Source organism: Heterocephalus glaber, unplaced genomic scaffold (genome assembly GCF_053883595.1).
Source record: "Heterocephalus glaber isolate CG9 unplaced genomic scaffold, H.glaber_assembly_v1.0 deba00001452, whole genome shotgun sequence".
In the NCBI taxonomy this organism is placed as follows: Eukaryota; Metazoa; Chordata; class Mammalia; order Rodentia; family Bathyergidae; genus Heterocephalus; species Heterocephalus glaber.
This window is the reverse complement of record NW_028258302.1, coordinates 18,466,082-18,492,504: the sequence shown is the minus strand read 5'-3', so window position 1 is coordinate 18,492,504 and position 26,423 is coordinate 18,466,082. Positions and strand designations below refer to the sequence as shown.

The window sequence follows — 26,423 nt, the reverse complement described above, 5'->3', positions numbered from 1 at the left end:
TACAGTAAATGACAGCAAGCCAGAGAAGCCAATGTAGTATATGGCACCAATCAAACAAACCAACTCTTTGTGAACTCTCCTTTTCTACTGCTTTGCAGTATGACTCAGGACCAGTTACTACTACTCCATATGCCTTATTTCATGAGATTTTTCTCTTAAATATTATAGATTTTACTAAGAGCAAGATATAAATTACCACCCACATCTTAATGGGTTCTCCCAGTTAATAGGTAAGGTCAGAAACAACCAACTATAAGAATGGAAAGATAGGAAAACCTTTAAACAAAAGGATTAACTTTCTTCAGAGGAAAGGGACACATTTTTTAAAATGACAAAATCAGATGACCCTCACTGAAGGAAATCATATCACCTGACTTCATATTCTAGTATCCAGGCCTTGGGGAAAATAATTTCACTTCTCTGAATCTTAGTTTCTTTGATAGTAAAATGAAAAGGCCCAACTTCAATGGGAGACCTAACAATACCCAAAAGACAAGGTACAAAAGTTCTAAGCTTGCCCACAGGCTGGGAGATGGGTCCTAGCTGAGAAGCTTCTTAGCTGGCAGCCTTCCCAGGAGACAGTAACAGCGGCATCCTTAAAATTAAAGATGGGGAAATCAGTGCATACTTTCTTCAATAGTTTACCCACCAGAATTGTTAGGTACAGTGTGTGTGGGGGGGGGGGGGGTTGTTTGAGGTACTGGGGTATTTAACTCAGGGTCTTCAGACTGAACTATATCCCCAGCCCCTTTTTGTGAGATAGGGTTTTGCTAAGTTGCCCAGGTTGGCCTCAAACTTTTGATCCTCCTGCCTCAGCTTTCTGACCTGCCAGGATTACAGGTGAGTGCCACTGCACCGGCCAGCTATGATGCTTTTAATTACGGTTTCAGTTTGATCATCTACAGATGACTTCCACTTGCCATTACTGTTTCAACCTCCTTCCTTGAAATCAAACTGAATTGTTATTGTCTACTACTAAATATACACTTTCTCAGTATCCTCATTCTCTATTTCTTTTTCTCTTTCATAAATGTATTTTCATGTTAAAGCCAATGATCTTTTTTCTTTTTTTTTGGTACCGGGGATCGAACTTGGATCCTTGCGCTTTTGAGGCAGGCAGCAGAACCACTGAGCTAAATCCCCGGCCCGCCAATGATCTTTTTTAAAAGTATAAACTCAACCACAGGCAAATAGCTAGAATTTCAATGAACCAAAAAAATGGGTTGAGAGTGAGCAGGCTTTTTTTTTTACATAGCACATCAAACTACAGCTAATTCAACCTTCCTCATTCAGAGGCCATTCCTTCTAAAGGGATGTGGCTGATGGTGAAAACAAAATAATATGAGGAAAAAGGACAAAGTTTTGGATTTCTACTGTCTCATCAACACTTCTTTTTTTTTTAGTACATGTTTGCAACACATAATGTTTACAGTCATCATAAGGAAGTTGGTACATATACATAACACACTTTTTTTTCATCCTCTTCCCCTCTCCCGCCCCCTTCCCTCCATTTCTTGGCCCCTTTCCCTTTCAAAAAAATCTATTTCCCTGAGGTAGGCTTGGTGACACATGCCTGTAATCCCAGCATTCAGGAAGCTGAAGCAGGAAGACTGACACAAATTTAAGGTCAACCTGGACTACATCTTGAGACCCCATCTCAAAAAACAAAACAAAGGCTGGAGATTTACCTCAGTGGTTCTGCCACCTGCCTTGCAAACCAAGGTCCCAAGTTTGATCCCTGGTACCAAAAAGAAAAAAGATTTCCCTGTTTCCTATTATCTATCTTCTATTTTTTATTTAAGCTTGTGTGTTTGATTTATTTCACTTAAACATTCTGGTCTCAGGTGCATCCATTTTCTTATAAATAACTTAAGTTTATCCTTTATGGCAGAGTAGTACTCCACTGTGTACAAATAATACATTTTCTTTATTCATTTGTTGACAGGCATATAGCCTGCTTCCAAGATGTAGCTAATATGAACTGTACTTCTGTAAACATGGGTATGCATGTTATCCCTGTAATATGATGCCTTTAACTCTTTTGCGAATACACCTAGAAGGAGAATAGCTGGGTGGAATTTCTAGTCTTAGTTTAAGGAATCTTCTATACTGATTTCCACAGTGGTTGTTCTAGTTTACATTCCCATCAACAATGTAGAATGTTCTTTTTTTTCTCCCACAGTCTCATCAGCATTTGTTATTGTTTGATTTCTTGATAGCCATTCTTTCTGAAGATGGAATCTCAGTGTTGTTTTAATTTGCATTTCTCTAATGGCCAGAGATGTGGAAGATTTTTTTCATGTATTTATTGGCTATCTGTACTTGTTCTGAGAAGTGTCTATTCATTTCAATTGCCCAGTTTTTGACTGAGTCTTTCATGGAGGGGTATCTAATTCTTTTGAGTTCTTTATATATTCTAGATACCAGTCTTCTGAGGAATAGCTGGCAAAAATTCTTTCCCATTATGTAGGTCATTTCTTTACTTTTTTGGCTGTTTCCTTTTCTGTGCAGAAGCTTTTTTAATTTGATATGATCCAATTTGTTGATTCTTGATGCTATTTTTGTGTAACTAGGATTCTGTTCAGAAAGTCCATAGCTATGCCTATGTCTTCAAGAGTTTTACCTATTTTATATTCCAGGAGATTGTTTCTGGTTTAATACTGAGATATTTTATCCTTTTGATTTTAGTTTAGTACATGATGAGAGAGATAGGTCTAGATGCAATCTTCTACATGCAGACAGTTATCCCAGCACCATTTGTTAAAGAGGCTGTCTTCTACTTTGATTTTGGCCTCTTTGTCAAAGATCAGATGCCTGAGTCTAGGAGGCACTGTTTCTGTATCCTCTACTCTGTTCCATTGATCCAGGAGTCTGTTCAAGAGCCAGTACCATGCTGTTTTTATCACTGTAGCTTTTCAACAACACATCTTAAGGTAGAGGATACAGTGTTATCAGAGATTAAATCAATCCAAAAGGAAGCATAAAGAATCTTAAATAGCTGGGCATGGGGGCACATGCCTGTAATCCCAGCACTAGGGAGGCTGAGGCAGGAGGATTGCTACAAATTCGAGGCCAGCCTGAACTACATAGCGAGATCCTGCCTCAAAAAAAAAGAACCTTAAATAAGCAGGTACTTGCCTGCCCACTCACTAAGCTTAGGGTAAAGATGATTTCTATCAATGAGATTACAAATAATAATTTTCAAACCTTAGTATAGATAGAAAATTACCTGGGTACTTGTTAAAATTGTCAACACCCAGTTACTATCCTCAAATATTTTTACTAAGTGGATCTGTGGTGGAGCCAATAGATCTGCATTTGTATTTTGATATCGACAGTTGAAAGACCATACTTTCAAAAATACTATGAAGGGGGCAAAAACTGTTAGGTCTCCTGGATGCTTAAATATACTTTTCCTGGACAAGTAGAGCCCATAATACAGTGTGTGTGTCCCAGAGATAGCTGATTTTCAGGAGTACCAGATCCACTCCCTCCCTTCAGCAGACATATTTTAGAATAAATATGAGCTGATTTTAATCACTCAACTAGGTACTCACCCTCTCTTCTTCCTCCTAAAGTAACTTAGGACTGTTCTAAATGGTGACTACAACATAGTATATTTTGGTTCCTTTTCTTATGGGCCACTCATTCACTTCATTCTGGGTTCTGATTGTCACCTCTCGGAGAAGTATTTCACATCATCCTATCTAAAGTAAAATCCTATTTAAAAATAAGTACACATTCTCTAATTTGACACCTCCTTTGCCTGTTTTATTTCTCTTCATGATTCCTGTATTTTTTGAGATTCATATTTTTTTGAGATTTATACTTTCTATTTATTTACCTCCATCACCAGAATGTAACTCTACTAGAAAAGAGACTTTCCCACTTCTGCCACTGTATTTCTAGCCAGAATGGTGCTTGGCATATACACATATAACAGGTTCTGTACTCTATAAACATTTACAAGTTAATGAAGCACCATTTCAGAAAACCAAGTAAGTTTGTTAGTCTTTCATCCCACTTAGTTCACAGGCCTCACTGTCATATGAGACTTCACTCTAGGTGGCCACTCTTGCTTTTGATGGCTACATCATTTAGAAAACTGAATACAGATACCAATCCAGAGAGGCACCTGTTACCTTACCTTCACTATGCTAGTGTAATTTCCCCCAACTGAACTGTAATGTAAGTTTAAACCTACAGAGGTTTACCAAACAACTTACATTCCATAAGAATGATGGCTCTACTATGTGAGAAGTCCAATGCTGCATTGGGAAACACCAGTGTGAGAGCTACAAGTTTCAACAAAAGCAGAACACAGTATACTGGCAGCCAAATTCACTTCATTCTATTCTGCATTAGGTCAGCCAAATACTTCCTGTCGACTTGGCTAACTCACCACATATTTGTCTACTCATTTATCTATGGGCAGTAATGTCTTATATAGCAAAAACTATACTAAGCACTCTCACATGTGTTCTCTCTCTCTCTCTCTCTCTCATCTTTTCCTCAAACTAATTCTAAAAGATAGGTATTATCCTCATTATAGAGATGAGGAAATTGAAATTCCAAGAGGTTTATTAATTTCCAACTAATAAAAGACTGGGACCTGAAATCAATATAACAACTTGACTTCAAATTCTTGCTTTTTTTCACTTTAATACTTTAATTCCTAAAGCACCCCACCTCCCATTCCCTACACTAAACCTGGCACACAGAAGACCTGAGGTAAATGTTTGCTGAATCCATGAGTTAAACAGGATATTTTGATTGTAACTCAAGGATCTGTTTAGGATCAAATTCTTCAATTCCAATTTTAATTTTAAAAGAATATCAAGCTCATTCAACTTACTTGAATAGGAAAAAGTAATGGGAAACACAGCTTTTTTTAGTTAAAAAATTTACTATTTTGGGTTTATTCCAGAATGGAACTCAGCATAACATAATTCACCACTATGGTAATTTGGATATAAAACAAAGCCATAAAAAACAGTCATTTAGTACACTAAGAGATGTGAAGTCTGAGTTTAAGTTATTAATCTTAAATTTCTGGGGCCGGGGATTTAGCTCAGGGGTTCCACCACCTGCCTCTCAAGTGCAAGGTCCCCAGTTCGATCCCCAGTACCAAAAAAAACCCCCAAAAACCCAAAAAAACCCTTAAATTTCAGTTTAAAATAGGGCTATAGCCAGACATGGTGGCACACACCTGTAATGCCAGCACTTGGGAGGCTGAGGCAAGAGAATTGCTCGAGTTCAAAGCCAGCTTGGGCTACATAGGGAGACCCTGTCTCAAAAACCAAAAAAAGGAGGAGGGGTTATAAGTGCATTTGCTTCCCCATCTAACAATGGTGCTCTAAAAGTTCAAGTGCGACAACACCTGTAAAAAACACAACTGCAGGGCCGGGGATTTAGCTCAGTGGTTCTGCCGCCTGCCTCACAAGCGCAAGGTCCCGAGTTTGATCCCCAGTAACAAAAAAAAAAACACAAAAAACCACAACTGCAAAGTGTTATACAAAAATAATTATTAGTGTGAATTGCAACTTGGTGACAGAATAAAATCCTGATATAAGACTCTTAACCTATAAGGTCAGCATTATTAAAAGCCCTTTGTATCTGAAGCACTGAAGTAAACATTTTGAACTCCAGTTAGGTTATCCTTCACAAGGAATGATGTGGTTTACCCATTATTAATTTTTTATATGTAAATACTATCTGTCCAACTGCACTACTAAGTCTCTCGGCAACAGAGAACTGGAATATATACCTCAATAATATACTGTTTTGTTTAAGGAAGGATTACAAATATTCCAGATTATTTCTGCTAGGTATAAAAGTTCTCCTTGTTAGAGGAAGCCAATAAAAATCAGCATAAGCCTATACGTTGGGCTTAGGACTCTGTAAGTTAAAAAGAAAATAAGCAAGGTACAGGAAAGACTCAACAATCCTAAAAGGTAGCATCAGTTCTAATTAATGTCAGAACTGCATTTATTAATGACATTGCTGAGACTGGTATGGAATAAAATCTTTTTTAAAGCCAGTGGGATCTGAAAAGGTAAAGAGAAATTGTTCAGGATCTACCTAGTATTTTGTGTGTGTAGTTGTATTCTAAATAATGAGCAAGATTTTTTTTTAAATCTTGGTGGTACATGCCTGCAATCCCAGCATTCCAGGAGGCTAAGGCAGGAGAATCACAGGTTTGAGTTCAATCCAGGCAACATGGCAACTCAGCAAGACCCTCTCTCACAATAAAAAATTTAAAAAGGCTGGGGGTATAGTTCAGTGCAAAGGCCCTGGGTTCAATCCCCAGTATCACCAAAAATTTAAATTATAAATCTATCATGAGGCTCACCATTTCCTTATGTGCAGCCCCTCAAACACAAATGATCATTGTCCTAACAAAACTCAGATTATAAAGATGATAAATGAACTTGTCACACATTTTAACATCAGCAAACCTCTCTTATAATTCAATATTTCCCCCAATCCATCGCTCAGCAAGAAAACTCTCTAACTATTCAGCTCCTTCCAGTGATATAAATTGTATCCTTTCAAACTCACCTATAGGGGCCGGGGATTTAGCTCAGTGGTTTCACCGCCTGCTGCACAAGTGCAACAACCTGAGTTCGATCCCCGGTACCAAAAAAAAAAAAAAAAAAAAAAACCAAACCAAACTCACCTAAAACATCCCATCCCTAAGCCTGGTGTGTGGCACACACCTGTGATCCTCCAGAGGCTGAGTCAGGAAGATCGCTGTGAGTTCAAGGCCAGCCTGGGCTACATAGCAAGACCCTGTCTCAAAAAGGAGAAAACAAAAACCCATCCCACCCCCATTCATTCATTCTCTGCATTTGTTTCTGTATCTATATATAGACCATGCGCCAGAATCAGTTTGATTTTACATTTGCAAGTGATCAAAGCTATTGAGACTTTCAAAGAATTCAAGTGTATCTAGTAAGCAATATTAGCTGAATGAACAGATTTAGAATAAATGTAACTAACAAGGCCTAAAAGGAGTCCCCACAACAACTACAGATTAAAGTGTAAATTCTTTAGTCTGCCACTCAATCCCTGCCATGCTGGCCACTTTTTTTCCTACCTTATAGAAAATGTGTACATTTCCAGAGGATAAATTCTCAGGTTATCTTTGCCTTAACATATCCCCAGCCTGGAATGCCCTTCTCCATTTCATGAAAGCTATCCAAGAAATAGTTTAATGCTATCTCCTCTTCAGTGAAATCCATCCATTCTCACTCCTCACCAACTCTCCCCTGTTGAGTACCTACTGCTATTTAGCAGATTAAGCATATACTAACTACTAAGGTAGACTTATAACTTGCTCTTTTAAGAGTATACTCACAGACACTTCTTGGTGTGTTTGTGATGTAGTACTCTAACTATAATACAAAATTCCTTGAAGGTATAGGATTGTCATTTCTTGTATTCCCACTCATACAGTATTATTAATATAATAATTATTCAACAAAGATCTGCTTAAGGAAAAAACATGAATGAGGGAAAGAGAGGGGTAACCTCAGGATCCACCAAGTTAATAATTTCTGAAAATCAAATCTTTTTCAATGACCTGAATCCTTCAATTATAATTACTTTATGGAGTGCAATTCATATTCATCCACTAGAAAGAGCTGAATAGTTGGAGGCTTCTCATCTTAAACTAAGAACTGTACCCAAATCTGGTTATTGCCTTCCCCTATTTCATCTCCTAACATATTCCACCACTCTATCTCATGCTTCTCATTCTGTTCTTCACACCCTGGCCTCCTGGTCCTTATTTAGGCCAACTCAACCTTAGAATCTTTTTTTTTGGGGTACCAGGGATCAAACTAGGGTCCTTGCACTTGAGCAGCAGGCGGCGAAACCAATGAGCTAAATCCCCGGCCCAGAATCTTTTTGTTTTGTCTGCCTTTCCTCAGATTATCCCATAGCTGTTACTTTCTCTCCTTCCATTACTCCCAAGATGTATTAAATCTTTTTAACTCTCTACTGGAAATTATTCTGTTCATGTTTACTGTTTGTCTCTCCCAACTAATACGTAAACTCCACAAAGGCAAGGACTTTGCTAGAGTTGTCTCCCATGTATTCCAGTGACTAGACTATTACCTCACATATAAAAGAAGGCAGTCAGTATTAACCAGAAAAAGAATGTTTGTTCCCTCTTAGCTAATATTATAGTTCTTCCCAAGAGCATAAAGATTTTCTACTTCTTTATTTCCCATAGCCTAAAAGACTAAATGCACTAGAATCACCAAATAAAGTTTCAATTAATGAGGACAGAAATAGTCTTTCCCTTTCCAGTATCTCTCTAATCACATATTTAAGTCAACAAACATTCATTTGGTACCCACTATGACCCAGGCATAAGGCTAGGTGTCATTTCATTCATTTTCTCATAATCATCATTAATATTCTTGAGGATATGTGGGGGAGGTTGTTTTGCAGTGCAGGAATGGAATCCAGGGCCTCATGCATGCTCAGTAAGTGCTCCACCACTGAACTACATCCCCAGTCTTCATCACTCATATTCTCAACATTCAATACTTGATCACAAACTAAAGCTACTCTGCCCACCCCTGGTCTGGTGACCTAATTTTATTGACCAATGAAAGGCAACTAATTATAGCTACTTTGAGGGTATCACATAAACACAGTAATTATTCTTTTATGCCAAGAGACCAAAGAGAATTTTATTGTTCAACTGCATATCAATCTACTATTGTGCTTATAGAAAATATTTCTCAAAAAAATGTGAAAGACATCCCTGTGAAATCTAGAGACATGAATATGGACTGACAAGAAACCAGTACTTTAGCTGTGATAATAGTATAGAAGTTATGTAGTAGACTGTCCTTAGTCTACTGGCTTACACATCTGTAACTTATCAAGTAGTGAAGGAGCAACTTTTTGGTTTTTGTTTTTTCTTTGTGGTACTTGGGATGGAACCCAAGGCTTAAGCAAATGCTCTATCACCGAGCTATATCCCTAGACTTAAACAAATACTAATAGCCAGGGATTTAGCTCAGTGGCACTGCACCTGCCTTGCAAGTGCAAGGTACTGAGCTTGATCCCTGGTACGGAGAAAAAAAAAAAATACAAATACTAATAGCTATGTAAGTAGAAGGCAAAGCTAACAATTATTTTTTAAATTAATTTTATTGGTATATTTTAAGTATACAATATGACATTCATCATTGGAAATTTGCACCTTTACGTAATCTATCTTGATTGTTTTTCCCCATTCCCCTGCCCTAACAATTACTGAATTCAGGTGAAAGGGGCATCTGAGTAGTCTATCAATTTTTCTATATGTTTGAAAATTTTCATTAGAAGTTGGGGGGGTGCTTCTCATAAGAGGATCATTATGTGCATTTTTCTAGCTATAACTACTTGGTTTGCCTCTCGATAAAGCTTTAACATATAATTAGACAAAAATCAATTTAGACAATACTACAAGATTCAGAAACTGAATCATTAAAACACAGGAAATATTGGCAACAGTGGTAAAGAACAAGAAAAACCACCCAAAACCAAAATATCTTCCAATCAGGGTAGGCCAGATCCCATTTTAAGGAGCCTTGGGCTCAGAAGAGAAAGACTCTACAGTATTTTGGAACCCTGATTCCAAGGGACAGCTGTTCAGCACAACAAATGCAGACCCAATCTTTCAAATTCCTCCTCCCAGGGAGACAAGTCTATGATGGGAAACTAAACCACAGAATTATACCAATGATTATCTGAAAAGGGTTTTCTAAGTACGTGAGGACTTTGAAATTATAATTTGGTTATTATTGCTGCTGTTACTTAAGCAGATATTAAAAACTTTAGAGCTGGGTATGGTGGTACATGCCTATAATCCTAGCACTCCAGAGTCTGAGGCATGAGAATCTCAAGTTTGAGGCCATACTGGCTATACAGCAAGACCCTGACTCAAAAAAAATTTTTTTCATCACAACTACTAGTAAGTGATTGAGGCAAAGACTGTGAGAGGATGCTAAAACCATTTATTTGGGGAGTAGGATATTCAGATTATCTCACAGTCTTCCCACCACAGGTTACTTCAAAGGGGAGTAAACACCTGTAGGATGGAAAGATCAAATTTACCATCAACAAAAATGAGACAGACCAACAATATGTGCTTTCCAATATGACATAAGGGAAATGTACAGCATCATCTATTTAATATTTCTTACCAAAAATGTTTAAATCTAAGCATGAAAAAACAATCCAATTGGGCCGGGGATTTAGTTCAGTGGCACTGTGCCTGCCTTGCAAGTGCAAGGTCCTGAGTTTGATCCCTGGTACTGAGAAGAAAAACAAACTCCAATTTATGGGAATTATAACTGCCCTGGACTCTTCAAAAGGAAAGTGTTATTAAAGACACATACCCAAAAACAAGTTTGAGTGGATTGTTTTTCTTTTTTTGGTACTGGGATTCAAACTCAGGGTCTCGTGCTCGCCAGGCAGGCACTGCGCTGCTGAGCTACATTCCCTGCCCTGTCACTGACCAAGGGTCTGAAAAAGTAAAGTTTTATTAGAGCACAGCCATGCCCATTCACTTATGTATTGTTTATAGATGCTTTTTTTCATGAGAGACAGCATGGCATTCAAAGGTGAAAGTACTGTATTTACTATCCGGCTCATTACAGATAGCTAGATAGACTCCTAACTCTAGAGTAAGAGACATGACAATCAAATTTAACAAGAGATTCTTAAAGTGGATTTTGAAGGGAGAGGAAAGTATAAAGAACATTTAAGGAACAACTGGATAATTTGCACAGGCTGTAGATATTGTACAAATATTGATGCTCAATTATCTATGAGTGACAGTATTTAGGTCATGACATATGCAACTTGCTTTCAAATATTTCGGCAACAGAAGGGGAGGTGACTTAGGAAAATAAAAGGCAGACAAATAGATTTAGCAAGTGAAACAAAGTATTAACATTTATGAATCAATATCAAAAGTTCTCAAATTTCTGGCTCTCAGGACTTCTTTGTACTCTTAAAAATTAGGGAAGACCTCAAAGGGCTTATTTATGTAGGTCATAGCTATTTATATTTATTATATAAGAAATTAAAACAAAAAATTTAAATGTAATGATTTAAAAATAACAATAACCTATTATATGTTAACATAATATACCTTAATGAAAAGTATTTCCCAAAAGCAAAAAAAAAAAGAAAAAATAATATTTTGCAAAAACAAAAATATGTAAGAGTAAGTGGTCTTACACTTCTACAATACAAATCTCGAGGGTCTGCTGTTGCACTGTCATATCTGCTTCTGGATTTACTATGGTTTAGATCAAGAATGGCCCCTGAAACTCACATGCTCAGAGGCAAGGCTTTTGACTGGGTCATAAGAGGCACCACAGTGGACCCACTGTTAAGAGGCAGGGCCTAATTAGAGGCGGGTCACTGGGGGAATGACCTGAAAGAACATACAGTATCTCCCTTCCCTTCTCTCCTCTTTTCCCTCTCTGCTTCATGGCCCATGATGTGAACAGCTTTTCTCCAAGGCAAGTCCTTTCACAGCTTCTGCATTTGAGCCTGCCAACCATGGACTAAAACATCTGAAACCATGAGCCAAAATAAACCTCTAAGAGGTGGCTGTCAGGTATTGAGTCTCAGAAAGAGAAGCTGATTCAGACAGTACTCAATCATTTTAAGAAAATGTTTTGAAGTATATGAAGAAAATCCAACTTTACATAATATGTATTTGGAAAGGAAGTATTTTAATAGCCTTTAAGATATTTAGAGATATTTTCTGATACTGTGCTATAACATGAGTGGTACTTTTAAACGTTTGTTGAATGTGAAATGAGAAGCCATTTATAATGACATTTTCAAACTGTTACATAAAGTCATTTGGCCTATCTTATACTTTGAATATATCTTTTACTTCTGTAAAAGCATTTATTGGTCTTTTGGAAAATATTGGTTCACTGAGTTGATGAAATGCAGACCTTCTGAATGCTAATACACTTAAATGTACAATATAAAAAAATCAATTCTGTTAGTATCACCACCATTTCATTTTTAAGTCTACATGTTGAAAAGCTGCCAAGCTCACAGAGGCAAATAAAAGTTATCCATAATACTAATTTCTGCTTGAAAACTCAAATTTTATCATTGGTGATAAATATCACCGGTGTTTTCTTTAGGGTGACAAGCTACATTTCATTCATTTTCAACACAATGTCAGCAAATACCCAAGTCCAGTGGTGGCAAACTTATGGCACGTGTGTTACTGTGTTTATCTTTTAAGACAAAGATATTAATATAGAGTTGGGTTTTTTTCTAAACTAAAACCTCAGTATTCAGGGTTAACTGCAGTGCTGGCACTCTGTAATAAATAAGTAGGTTTTGGGCAGCAGTTTGGCACATGGCCTTCAAGTTTCATCATCACTACCCAAGTCTGAACAATCAGTTTGTCAGCTAACCATCCATTCTTTCAAGTAAAAATGATATTCCACAAAAAGAGAAGGGTTGTTTAACTTGCAACTCCAATAATCACATTATGGTTTTTCCTTGATATAACCACTGCACCTTGCTTGACATACACAGGTCTTCATGGGAACTTCCCATCACACAGAATACTGAAAAGATACCTAATCAAGGGTCAAGACATAATAAAATTAATACTTTTAACTACTTATCAAGAACACTTATAAATGGACTGGCATTTCTGTTTTTCCACAAATGTGTTATGAACATAATTACTACTAATACAATTTGATACTTACTGCCTTGATTTTGCTAAAGCACCAGCAGCTTTATCCAACACTGATTTCTTTTTCACCACTGGTACAAATGTTACCAGAGCAAAAAAAGACAAATAACCTTTTAGAATTGCAGAAATTTTTGACCCTGCAAACTTCCTCCTAGGGTCTCAGGAACTCCCCAGGTCTACACATAGCCACTTTGAGAACCACTAGACTAGTGCAGGTAAAAAGTATATGGGTGCTCATAAGGCTGTTCATTCAGCTGTTTCATTTTAGAAATTTTCAAAATAACTGGAGGAAGAAGAAATCCTAAAAAACCTCAACTATTTTTAAAGAGAGAAAGTATCTTCCCCAATATTAATGAATACATGGTACAAACATGTTCTTTTAAAAAACAAAAAATTAATTAAAAACAGTAGTGGAAATTAGTGTCAAGCCTTTTTTGTTTGTTCGGTGTTTTGTTTTTTGGTTTTTTTGGTACCAGAGATTGAACTCAGGACCTTGCACTTGCAAGGCAGGTGGCGGAACCACTGAGCTAAATCCCCGGCCCTCAGTTTGTTTTTGAGACAGGGTCTTCCTATGAAATTCAGGCTGGCCTTGAACTCAGTATGCAGCCCAGGCTGGCCTCAAAGTAAAGGTGATCCTTCTGCCTCAGCCTCTTAAGTGCTGGGATTACAAGTGTGTACCAAAATACTCAGCTTGAGTGCCAAGCATTATTAACTAATGAAGATTCAATACAAAAACTCAATCTCTCTGGGGTTGTTTCAAGAAGAAGCCATGTAATAAACTATTGCCAACAACACAAATACACACCAGCAATCCTTCATTTGAGGCTGTTTTGGAATTCAGAACGTTCAGATTTTAAAAAGACAATACAGGCATGAGGGCAGCAATATTGTGTAAGCAATGTATTCTTGGCAAAAAGATACAAAAATCCACAGAGAAAGTATCTGCAAATCTTCGATCCAAGAAACTAGTATTCAGAATGTACAGAGATTTTTTTCCCCCCAGCACTGGGCATTGAACTCACAGCTTCAAACATGCTAGGCAAGTGTTCTACCACTGAGTCACATGCCAGCCCTTTGTTTTGTTTTGTTTTTGGTACGGGGGATCGAACTCGGTACCTTGCGCTTTCAAGGCAGGTGGCGGAACCACTGAGCTAAATCATCAGCCCTTTTTGTATTTTATTTTGAGATAAGGTCCCACTAAGTTCCCCTGGACAAGAACTTGCATTTCTCCTGCCACATCCTCCTGAGTACCTGGGATTACAGGCAAGCATCACCATGCCTGGCTATACAAAGAATTCTTAAAATTCAACAATAGTCAATTTTAAAAAATAGGCAAGTGGGCCGGGGATTTAGCTCAGTGGTTCTGGCGCCTGCCGCGCAAGCACAAGGTCCTGAGTTCGATCCCCGGTACCAAAAGAAAAAAAATAGGCAAAGGATATGTATAGACATTTTGCCAAAGAAGTACACAGTTGACCAGTAAGACCATTAAAAGATGCTCAATATCTTTAGTCATCAGATAAATGCAAAGCAAAACCATTTCAGGGCCAGGGATTTAGCTCAGTGGTTTTGCCGCCTGCTGCACAAGCGCTAGGACCCGAGTTCGATCCCCGGTACAAAAAAAAAAAAAACCATTTCACACCCACATTAGTATGACTAGAATAAAAAAGAGACAGTAACAAGTGTTGTAAGCATGTAAAAGAACTGGAACTCTCACACACTGCTGCTGGGTATGTAAAATAGTCCAGACACTATAGGAAAAGTCTGGCAGTAGTTCCTCAAACCTTTGAACACGGAGTTACCATATGACCCAGCAATTCCACTCTAGATGTATACCCAATAAATGAAAACTTATGAGAAATGAAAACAGCTATACCAAAATGTGTATAGCCAAGTATTTTTCCTAACTGTCAAAAAGTAGAAACAGGGCCGGGGATTTAGCTCAGTGGTTCCACTGTCTTCCTTGCAAGCGCAAGGTCCCGAGTTGAATCCCTGGTACCAAAAAAAAAAAAGGAGAAACAACCCAAATGTTCACTAACTAATGAATACACAAAATTGGTACTATCATGTAATGGGATATTATTCCACCCTAAGAAGAAAAAGAAGTACTGATACAGACAAGGGGAGATAAAAATATACAGTGATGTTTAACTTATTACAGTAAAAGACACACTGCCATTAATCCTCCTCAAAATCCTTCCCCCCTCACTTCAAACACACTTATCCCTCATTCTTGCCACTTTCTGAAGCAACTCTAGAAGTCAGTTTTTGTGAGTGTCTTTACTTGATCAAAAGTATAGTTAATGCCACTGACAAACGCCATCCAATGGAAAGGCAAGCTCATAAAAGCATTACAGTAGGGCTGGGGATTTACCTCAGTGGTTCTGGCACCTGATCCCCGGTACCAAAAAAAAAAAAACGTTACAGTGTGTCCTCATCCACATTATGCACAGGATCTGGCACCCTGGCACCATGCAACTTCTGGCTCTTCCCCAAAGTCAAATGAACATGAAAGGTAAAACAATTTTTTAATTTTTACTTTGGATCAGTTTTCTTTTTTTTTTTGTAATTACACTGAAAATTTTAATGAAAAGTTGATTTCTAATGTTGGCCAGCCAGCCATTGTGCAGGCTAAAGATGGGCACACTGGCCACTGGAAATTCTAATGGGAGCCCAGTCTTACTTCTTTGCCTTGAGCGGCATGCTGATTTCTTTCCTTGTCACTGAGTTGTGGGCAGGGTGAGAGGCCTGAAGCTGGAAACCTAGAGACTTCCCATGCCAAGGCAGGGCCACAGTAGCTCTTTTAGGCTTTTAAGTGGGAGAAGCCATTATTATTGCTGCTTTGTAGTAAAACCCATGCCCTCCCAAGGATGAATGGGAGTAGCAATTGAGAAGCTTCCTAAGCTGGTTAAGACTAGAGCAAGGCACAGCATCTGAGTTTACACAAGGTCAGGTTCAGGATGCTCCCTCTCCTAGCTCATCTCTAAAGAGCTGATGTACTCTCAAACCCAGTTCTTCTCTGGGTTGGCACACACCTGGCAGTTCTTTCGGGTAACAAATACGACTGCTGAGTTGGAGCACTTGCCACCGGTGTAGAAATATTCCGTGATGTGGTTGCGGGGCAATGGCCGGGGGATATAGGCAAAGCACCAAGGAGTGGTGTCTGAGGCATGTGGGGAGGCAGATGCAGTAGCGCAGAGGGTGGCAGCAGTTAGGACAACAAGAGAGGGCAGCTGCAGAGACCTTCATGGTACTTGCAGGCAGAGCTGTGGCAGACACAGATGCTATCTCGGGATCCTCAGTGGGCATCTTCTGCCAAGTGGCCTGGCCCTTTATAGGGAGCCAGGGCTAGTAGAGGGAGCGCCCCCTCCAGGGGAGTTTCCAAAAAAGCAGCCAAGCACTGTGAATTGCTTGAATTGGCTGGGTTTTTTTCTTTCTTTTTCCCCCTCCTTTGTGGTTATTGTTTTGTTTTTTCTTGATTATTTGAACACGGTTTCTAGATTTTTGTTGTTGTTCTGTTCTTGTTTTTATTTCTTCCTTTTCTCTTTCCCACCTGTCTTCTTCACCAGTTTCCTAAAGTTTGTCCTCCAGCCTTGCTCCTGATCTCTTCCTCTTCTGTTTCTGTTTTCTCCTCCCTAACCCCTTTTAAATCTTCTCCCCTAAGGGTAAAATTACCATATTAGGGGTTATTGATTCCATACAATTTTTGGATTCATTCTAGATTTCATTATATAACCACAAATCTAGTTCATATGGTTAAAGGTAGTAAATTAATAGTTACCACAGTTTGTCATTTTCTAGGTTGTATTTGATGCTATTGTTATTGCTGACTGTACTACTTTAGCCAAGGTGACTCTGGATCAGTTTTCTTTACCACAATGTCTAGTATTCACTCAATTGAACCCAGGGGCTTTGTACTGAGCTACATCCTCCATCCTTTTATTTATTTATTTATTTATTTATTTATTTATTTATTTATTTTTGGTACTGGGGATTGAACTCAGGTCCTTGTGCTTGCACAGCAGGCAGCAAGCAGCGAAACCACTGAGCTAAATCCCCGGCCCCCTTTTTTTACTTTTTAAATTTTCAGACAGGGTCTCACTAAGCTGCTAAATTGCTCAGGCTGAGCTTGAACTTGGTATCCTCCTGCCTCAACTTCCCAGAGTGCTGGGATTACAGGTGTGCACCACACCCAGCTTTTGAACTGATTTAGGACATCAGGGCAGCCACAACAATACAATTAATGATGCTCACCAAAGACAACTTCTAGAACTGTTTCAGAAAGTTACCAAAAAAATGGTTAAAGAGGGGGTTGGGGAACAGTAACAAGGTGTCTTTTAATCCAATAAATTTTTAAAATTAAAACATCACTGTACATTTTGATCACATCTCGTATGCTATGATATAACTTACATACCATAAAATTAAAGTGTGCAATTCAGTGGCCTTTTAAAATACATTCAAAGGGGCCAGAGATTTAAGCTCAGCGGTTCCGCCACCTGCCTCGCAAGCACAAGGTCCCGAGTTCAATCCCCAGTACCAAAAAAAAAAATACATTCAAAGGGTTGTACAACCAATGTCATGCATTCTTCTAGGTTATTATAATAAATTCACTATCTCATTTAATCCTTCTAAGAATTAAGTATTTCTGTTTTACAGATAAGAAAACAAGAGGTTCAGAGAAGCTAAGCAATTTTCTCAGGATTGACTGGTATTAAAAAGCAGCCTGAAATTAAATCCAAAGCCTCCAATTCTAAAGCTCTCTTCCACTCATCTTCAACTATCTTCAATCATTATTCGATCTAATTCAATATGCTTTGATTCTCATACTGCCTACATGTATGATAACAGTCCCTTGCATGGAGAGGTATAACACTTGCGAAAGACATTGTTTCTATGTATTTGACATAAGGGAAGGCTACAGATGGAGAAATGCTAGCCAAAAAAGAAATCCCAACACAAGATGGCTCCTCAAAAACTCTTCAGGTTTTTCAAAGACTATGAAGAGCCTCCAGTCCTCTCATAGATGCGCCCATGGAAGGGATGCAAAGAAAAATTCATCAGAGATAAGAAGGTCTGACCAAGATCTAATTACAGCAATGCAGCAATCATGCAGTACCATACTGCGCCAAAATCAGGTGCTAGCAGCTGAGATGAATGAAGTACTGTAGCATAAAGCTGTTTAAAAAAGAAAAAAAACCTAAGCACTTAGACTCCAAAAACGCCTATGAAGGACTAGCACAAACTGACAGCACAAAAGGGTGGGATTCAGCTGAAGCAGTTCAAGAGTTAAATCCATGAAAAAATTCTTATGACAGTAATAAATCATACTGGTAGCTCATGTCTCCCATTCATTTAATCTTTCTTTTCCCCCAAGAAAGGGAAGCTGTTTCCCAGTTCCCCGAAAATCCAGTATCTTTCAAATGCTATTTCTCCACTTACTAGATAACTAGAACACAGTAATGATGCAGAAATATCTGGGAATGGTCTTCCAAAAAACACAGGTTCGTCCTGCTTATACAAGAGAAGTGGCTATTAGAACACTTATCCCAAGCCTCCCTCCTCCATTTCAGATTAGGGTTAAATAATCCTTCTTCCCCCTTTTTTCTTCTTCTTTTGTAATACTGGTGATACCCAGGACCCAGGATCCAGGACCTTATTCATGACAGGCACTCTACCAATGAGTTACACCCTCAGTCCTTTTTTTTATAGAGATAGGTTCTAAATTAGCCCAGGATGGATTCAAACTAGCAATCCTCTTGCCTCAGGCTCCAGAAGAGATGAGATTACAGGTATGTGATGCCACACCCAGTTAAATAATTTTTCAAATCTTATTCCCTTTAATTTTGTTCATATGCATTTAGACAAATTCCTTTATGTAATTCTTTTCGTAAAATGGGACTAAAAACAAGACTCTAGACCTTATCTCTTTCACAGAAATGTTATTTGAAAGAAATGTTAAAGGACTTGAAAAACTTAAAAGCATAATACTAATGCAATAGCTAACTACTGCATTTACTTCATGTCATTCTAAGTCTTTTGCATGAACTAACTTAATTTCTCCCAATATGAGACAGATATGTTAACCCTATTTTTCAGAATGTATGGCAGAACTAGAATTCAAACCTAGGCCATCTAGGTCAATAAATTTGAGTATACGTTACTAAATTAACATATGTGATGTATACTATGTTAGAATATTACAGCACATGGCTTAAGGAAGCAAACACACTAGCCTAATTTGTCAGCAAATATTTAAATTCTACTTTATTCCCATCATAGACCTTTTTGTTGTTGTTGTTTTGGTTTTTGTTATTTGTTTTTTTGGTGATACGTACTGGAGACTGACTGAAGGCTAGAGAGGGCTGGAGAGGGCCTTCACAGAGCTACACTCCCAGCCCTTTATTTTTAGACAGGGTCTTGCTAGGTCACGGAATTTACCCAGGCTGAGCTCAAACTTTCAATCCTCCTGCATCAGCCTCCTAGAATGCTGAGATTATAGGCACGCACCACCACAGCCAGCTCATCTATATGCATGCTGAGATTGAAATGTGAGATAATATATGTGGATATGGAGGCTCCAAAATCAAACAGACCTAGGCAATGTTATTTACAATACCGGCAAGTTACTTAACTGCACTTTAGCATCCTCATATAAAATAGGGATAATACCTACTACATAAAATTTAAGAACTAATGGATTATAAATTCATCTCAGAATAGTGGCTGGCACAGAGTAAGTGCTAAACGTTATCATTAATTATTACTATTATTATTATTTCATTCTTCTTTACCACTTTACCACTTTCCATGTAAACAGAAATCTAAAAGCTTTTGCCCCAGAGGTACCCTGTAACCCCGAAATAGCACACTGAGTTTCACATTTTAGCATTTCCATTCTTTGGTAATATTTTCTAATAATTTTATAATATATGCAACATTGCAGCTGACGTGAGCATCTAGTCTATCATTTTTAACTTATAGCTACACTATATTTCTTACATGTAATGATAATATTGTAAACTCTGATCTCTTAATCCAAATTGTCATGTTTCTTTTTTCTTTTTTGTGGTGCTGGGTTTCAAACCCAGAGGGGCCCCTCCATAGGCTAGGCAATCATTGGACCACTAAGTTACATTCCTAACCAAACTGTCACATTCCTGACTGCAAAGGAACTTTGAAAGTTAGTGTTAGGGCCTGGGATTTAGCTCAGTAGTTTCAATGCCTGTTATGCAAGCGCAAGGACCCGAGTTCGATCTCCGGTGACAAAAAAAAAAAAAAGAAAAGAAAGAAAGTTAGTGTGTATGGCTTTTTATCAGAACATCTCCAATTAAATACAGTGGTAGTTACCTTCTTAGAAATTAGTTACTTCTTGCTGAAGTTCATATACATAGATAATGAGGACATAGCCAGAATCTCCAGGCTAAGTCCAAAGTTTTTTGTCATCTCTCTGGATTGAATAATTACATTCCTTGTTAGAGATGGTGATACACATTTGAGAACATAGAATGACTCAAATCTCTTAACAGCAAAAGTTTCAGGAAGCAAGTTTTAGAAGATCATTTAATGTAGAACAACAAAACAGTGGCATTACTCAGTACTGTTTCCTTCTCAAAAACTCATGTCATCTCAAAAAAAAAAACTGGTGTACTAAAATAGTATTAGTCTACTCTACATTTGCTCATGCTACTCATTCCCTGCTACCTCTGCACTTTCTCAAATGGTATTAGCAAAACCAGGTCAAAATCTTAACAAATTCCAAGGAAATGTCACAGTGCAATTTTGTTTTAGCAAAGACTCCTGAAAACAAGTTTGGGAATTCTAATACTGAGATTTTCACTGTAATTATTTTTGCTATCATAGAATCTCATCTATTTTTTTCAGAAACACCCTTCTATGAAATCTATACTAAAAGATCACAAAAATTTTCTCAGTAAAGCCACTAACTGATATTCATTAAACTTTCCCATATTTTTAGGGCATTTCAAATCCAACAAGAATTTACCACAGGGATTTAGTCCTTATCACTCTTTTCAAAAGTATGCTTTGAAAAAGACATGAGATTTTTAAATATATTATAGTTTTAATCTGAGTCAAGAGCAAAAGCCGGCAATCTATGTTATACACAAGCCACAAGAAGGTTGGAGAGAAAGGAAGAGAAAGCAGGAAAAGAGGCAAGGCAATCAATTATTTACTTAAAAGTCCACAGGGTGCAGAGCACTACAAGATGCACAGGGCCAATCTACTCCACCCATTCTCTGCTAGTGAGGACAGGCCACAAGATGAGGACCAGGGTCCAGCAACCAGCCAAGCTACAAGGTAAAATGACCTTAGCAGGTTAAATGGAGTCAGCAAATGTTTCTAACTCCCAATCAGTAGTTTAAATATGGCAAATAAGGAAGACAAAATAGCTATGAAAATACCTGAGTACATAATTGGATCTTCTGATAGTGTATTTACAGTTAAGTACTGAGACAGAAATAAGAAAAATGTTAAGTGACTGACAGTGGCCAGGTATGGCAGCACATGCCTGTAATTCCAGCCCTCTGGAAGGCTGAGGCAAGATGATCACAAGTATGAGTGCAGCCTGGACAACTTAACCACTTAGCAAGACCCTGTCTCAAAATAAAAAATTTAAAAAGAGCTGAGGATGAAAAGCAGCAAACAAATATATGAAAAAATGTTCAACATCACTCGTCATTTGAGAGATGCAGATGAAAACGACACTGAGATTCCACCTCACCCCAGAAAGAATGGCTATCGAGAAATCAACAAATAACAAATGCTGGTGGGGTTGTGGGGAGAAAGGAACCCTTCTCCATTGTTGGTGGGAGGGCAGACTGGTGCAACCACTGTGGAAATCAGTATGGAGATACCTCAAAGAACTAGGGCTAGAGGCCCCATTTGACCCAAAAGAATTAAAAGAATCATACCACAGTGATATATGTGCATCCATGTTCATAGCAGCACAGTTTGTAATAGCTAAAGCCTGGAAGCAGCCCAAGTGCCCATCAACTGGAAACTGGATAAAGAAAATGTGGGTTTTTTATAAAATGGAGTACTACCCAGCCATAAAGAACGAAAAACTAGAGTCATTTATAGCTAAATGGATGCATATCGGGCCATCCTCTTAAGTGAAATAAATAGGACACACATGTGTAAATACCGAATAGTTTCTCTAGTGTGAGAAACTGATAGTGCAAACAAGGGTTAAAATGATTAAAATGAATAATTGATAATTTGAAATAGGATAAAAGGTCCAAAGACAAAGGAGTGAAGGGAGGGGAAGAGGAAAGGAAAAGAGGGAAAGGAAATACTATGAGAAAAGAAAAAAAAATGGAAATGAAATCTATGTAAATAGGGAAGGACAGAGGGGGTGAAGGGCGCACAGGTAATGAGGAAAAAAATAAGAACCAAGATATATCATGTACAGGTACAAACACCCAATGATAAATGTAAACGAATTGTATACCTAAAATGTACCAATAAAAGAACTTAAAAAGGGCCGCGGATTTAGCTCAGTGGTTTCGCCGCCTGCTGCGCAAGCCCAAGGACCCGAGTTCGATCCCTGGTACCAAAAAAAAAAAAAAAAAGAGCTGAGGATGTAGCTCGGTGCAAAGGTCCTAGGTTCAGTTGAGTGAAAACTAGACAATGTGATAAAGAAAACTGATTCAAAGTAAGCAGACAAAACAACAAAAATGAGAGCATATAGCAAGGACTGAAAAACTAGAAGCTGTACCAAAAAAACGCTGGTTTAAACCTGGCACGTCCAACCCATGGCCCACAGGCCCACATTCAGCCCTGGACAGCTAATAACGGGCATCCACACACACACCCAAGACTGTAAACTTTTAACATTATTATGGGACTTTTAAAAGTGATATTTTTCATGACTCAATTGCTTGGTACTTAAATGTTAACTGGGTAGGCGACAAAGGAATGCTGCATAGGAAAGGTTGAGTGCTAACTTTGCCTCCTGGCCACCACACAGTTGAAGTGAAACCTGGTATATCACACTTTACATGCACTTATGCAATCTGTTGAATAAATGCAGTGATTATCAATAACATTATTCCAACCTTCCCACATATGTGTGTACCTGTGGAGAAAGATGTTTATTGTTATTAAGCAGACATGTAAGTTTCTTTAATTATTCAACTTAGGCTCACATTATTTCATTTTCATGTTATAAAAATATTTTAAAGGGAGTTTTGTTACTTATACACATTAACCATACTATATTTGATATGTAGCCCAAGAAAATTCATCTTCAATGTGGCTTGAAGTAATTAACAATGGCAAAGATGAAGAAAAATAAGCTAAAGAACTATACGGCTGCTCAGGGAATGAGATGAGGAGATATACAAAAAGTGCTAGGATGGGCCAGGGATTTACCTCAGTGGTTTCGCCACCTGCTGCGCAAGCGCAAGGACCCAAGTTCGATCCCCGGTACCAAAAAAAAAAAAAAAAGTGCTAGGTACCCCAAACAATGAGTCTTCAGAACTAACCAGTCCACCTTGTTCAAAAAGAATGATCTTCAAAACCCACTTTCCCAGAAGCTAGACTCTTAAAACATCTTTTAATTTCATTTGCCCAGACTAAGAATTTGCTCGATTGTGTCAACAGTTTATGTTTGTTTGTTGAAATGTACATTTGTTTTTAATTAGGATTTGTTAAAGAGTTCTACAAAAGGATAGGAAGAACATTATCCAAAAGATAAATGAATGCCATATGACCAGAACTAGGGCTACAAATCCTACTTGGCCTTTCATAAACAGGAAGGAAAAGCATAGGAAGCAGTAGTTAATATTTGGGTAACACTTCATTGACTTAAAATTACTGTCTAATTAGTAATCTCAACTAACCCACTCTTTATTCCTTTTTTTTTTTTGGTACCGGGGATTGAACTTGGGTCCTTGCGCTTGCGCAGCAGGTGGCGAAACCACTGAGCTAAATCCCCGGCTTTATTCCTATTTTTATGATGGCTAATCCAAGGACAGAAAGGCAGAAAGAACATGGGCTTTGGAAAAAGCAATCTAGTATTTTAACCTTACAAGTACCCCTAAGGGACGTTTCACTTTGAGCTTCACTTTGCTCGCCTGTAAAGCAGAAATAATACAACAGTATTATTTCATGAAACAGTTGTAAAGATTAAAATGTTAATACATCCCAAGTACCTGTGATATACTTAGTAGATCCTACAGAAATAGTATATGATATGTTCTACTACAATAGACTATAAAAACAGAAATGGATTATTTTAACCAGTATTACTGTAAACTAAACCATCAAGCTGAAAGTTTATTCTACAGTTAATACACAGAAGACAAATTGTTTTTAAAAATCCTAAAATAATAAATGCATCCCCAAAATTCCCTCTACTTGATAGTTAATCTAATTAGTGGTGATAGTATTTAATAGGATACAATTTCCCATAACTAAACTTACACATTTGGTGGTTCAACATGCCCTGCATTTTTTTCCAAATGAGCACTTACAAAATAAAATAACTTCCAGATCAATCCTAGAGCAATTTTAGAGAATCTTAACATCTCTCAAATAAACCTAATGAAACACGAAGATGTAAAGTAACGTAGTTAGCAAGAAATTTTAGAACAACAGATAAGAGGCTATGTGGTCTTCTTTCCTTTTCCAACTTTTATGAATATCACAAGAAAGTCTGTTTTACCAATCTCATAATGTTAACAGTTAATTTTCTTGTCCTCTTTCTCTACACCATCATTGAGTCCTATCTCTCCCTTCTTCAAAATCTCTCCAATCTATCCCCTTTTTTTCCCCACCCTATTCCCTAAATTCATGCCCTGATAGTATTCATACCTGAATTTCTAAAAAAAAAAAAAAAAAGTCCTTAACTGGCCTCCTTTCCAGTAATCTACATAACATCTCCTGATTGATTAGTCTATATTCTAAGCACATCAAGTTACTGCCCAGTCTGTCAGCCTCAATAATTGCCAAATTTTGGCAAGATCAAGTCCAAATTCCTTAATGCTGTTGATAACCTGACCAAACATTACCTCGTTAATCTTATCTCCTCCTAGTCCACAACCTAAACTGTATTATTGGATCAAACAATACTGGATCAGGTCCAACCAATAATACAGGTTTCTTCCAATTTCAATATCCTTGCCCTTGCTTTGCCCTGGTCTAGAAAATTTCCTCTCTTTCTGCCTATTTAAATCCTATCCATCCATCACTGTAAAACTCTAGTCTATGAAACTCTCAGAGACTTTAGGCCAGAGTCATCTTAGTAAACTACAAACTGTCATTTTGACACAAATCAGCAGCGGAACAGACCACTTAGAGCAGTCAGCGTAGTCACTAAAAAAATACTAGAATACATTTATGAAAATAAGGCTAAATTACTCAATATTTAAAAACTCCTACAGATATGCTCAGCCACCTCATCTTTGACAAAGGAGCCAACCATCCTCATTGGAGGAAAGATAGCCTATTTAATAAATGGTGTTGGAAAAACTGTATTTCAACCTGCCAAAGATTAAAACTAGACCCATACCTATCCCCATGCACTAAATTAAGATCGAAGTGGATTAAAGATTTAAATATTAGGACAAAAACAATAAATTTGCTGGAAGATAAGTTAGGTAGAACTCTTGAAGATATTGGTATAGGAAAAGACTTTGAGTGGCACGGGAACTTGCACAAAGAATCAACAACTGGGATCTTATTAAAAAGCTTCTGCACTGCAAGAGAAACCACCAACAGAGCTGAGAGACAACCTACAATGTGCGAAAAAATTTTCAGCAACTGTACCTTAGACAAAGGACTACTTACTATCTAGAATATATAAAGAACTGAAAAAAATCAGACCCCCCAATTCAAAGACCCAATTCAAAAATGGGCATCTGAAATGAACAGACATTCCTCAGACAAAGAAGTAAAAGCAGCAAATAAATATATGAAAAAATGTTCAACATCACTGGTTATTCGAGAGATGCAGATGAAAACAACACTGAGATTCCACCTCACCCCAGAAAGAATGGCTGCTATTAAGAAATCACTATGGAGTACTACTCAGCCATAAAGAATGAAAAATTAGAGTCATTTATAGCTAAAAGGATGCATATTGAGGCCATACTCGTAAGTGAAATAAATAGGGCACACGTGTAAATACGGAATAGTTTCTCTACTGTGAGAAACTGAAAGTGTAAATAAGGATTAAAATGATTAAAATGAATAACTGATAATTTGAAATATGAAAAAAGGTCCAAAGACTAAGGGGTGAAGGGAGGGGAAGGGGAAAGGAAAGGAGGGAAAGGAAAAACTATGAGAAAAGAAAAAAAAATGGAAATGATGTCTATGTAAATAGGGAAGGGTGCACAGGTAATGGGGAAAAAATAAGAACCAAGATACATCATGTACAGGTACAAACACCCAATGATAAATGTAAACAAACTGTATACCTAAAATGTACCAATAAAAGAATTTAAGGAAAAAAAAAAAAGAAATCATCTAATAACAAATGCTGACAGGGGTGTGGGGAGAAAGGAACCCTTCTCCACTGTTGGTGGGAGGGCAGACTGGTGCAACCACTGTGGAAATCAGTATGGAGATACCTCAAAGAACTAGGCTTAGAGGTCCCATTTGACCCAGCTATTCCCCTGCTGGGGATCTTCCCAAAAGAATTAAAAGAATC

General features: G+C 37.8%; 1 protein-coding gene and 1 pseudogene across 8 annotated transcripts in view; both read right to left on the bottom strand.

Annotated features, from left to right (window-relative positions):
* Luzp1 (leucine zipper protein 1) overlaps nucleotides 1-26,423 on the bottom strand; it is a 91,028-nt gene that overhangs the window by 50,676 nt on the left and 13,929 nt on the right. The window lies entirely within an intron of this gene.
* LOC147827256 (C-C motif chemokine 5 pseudogene) lies at nucleotides 1,234-26,421 on the bottom strand (annotated as a pseudogene).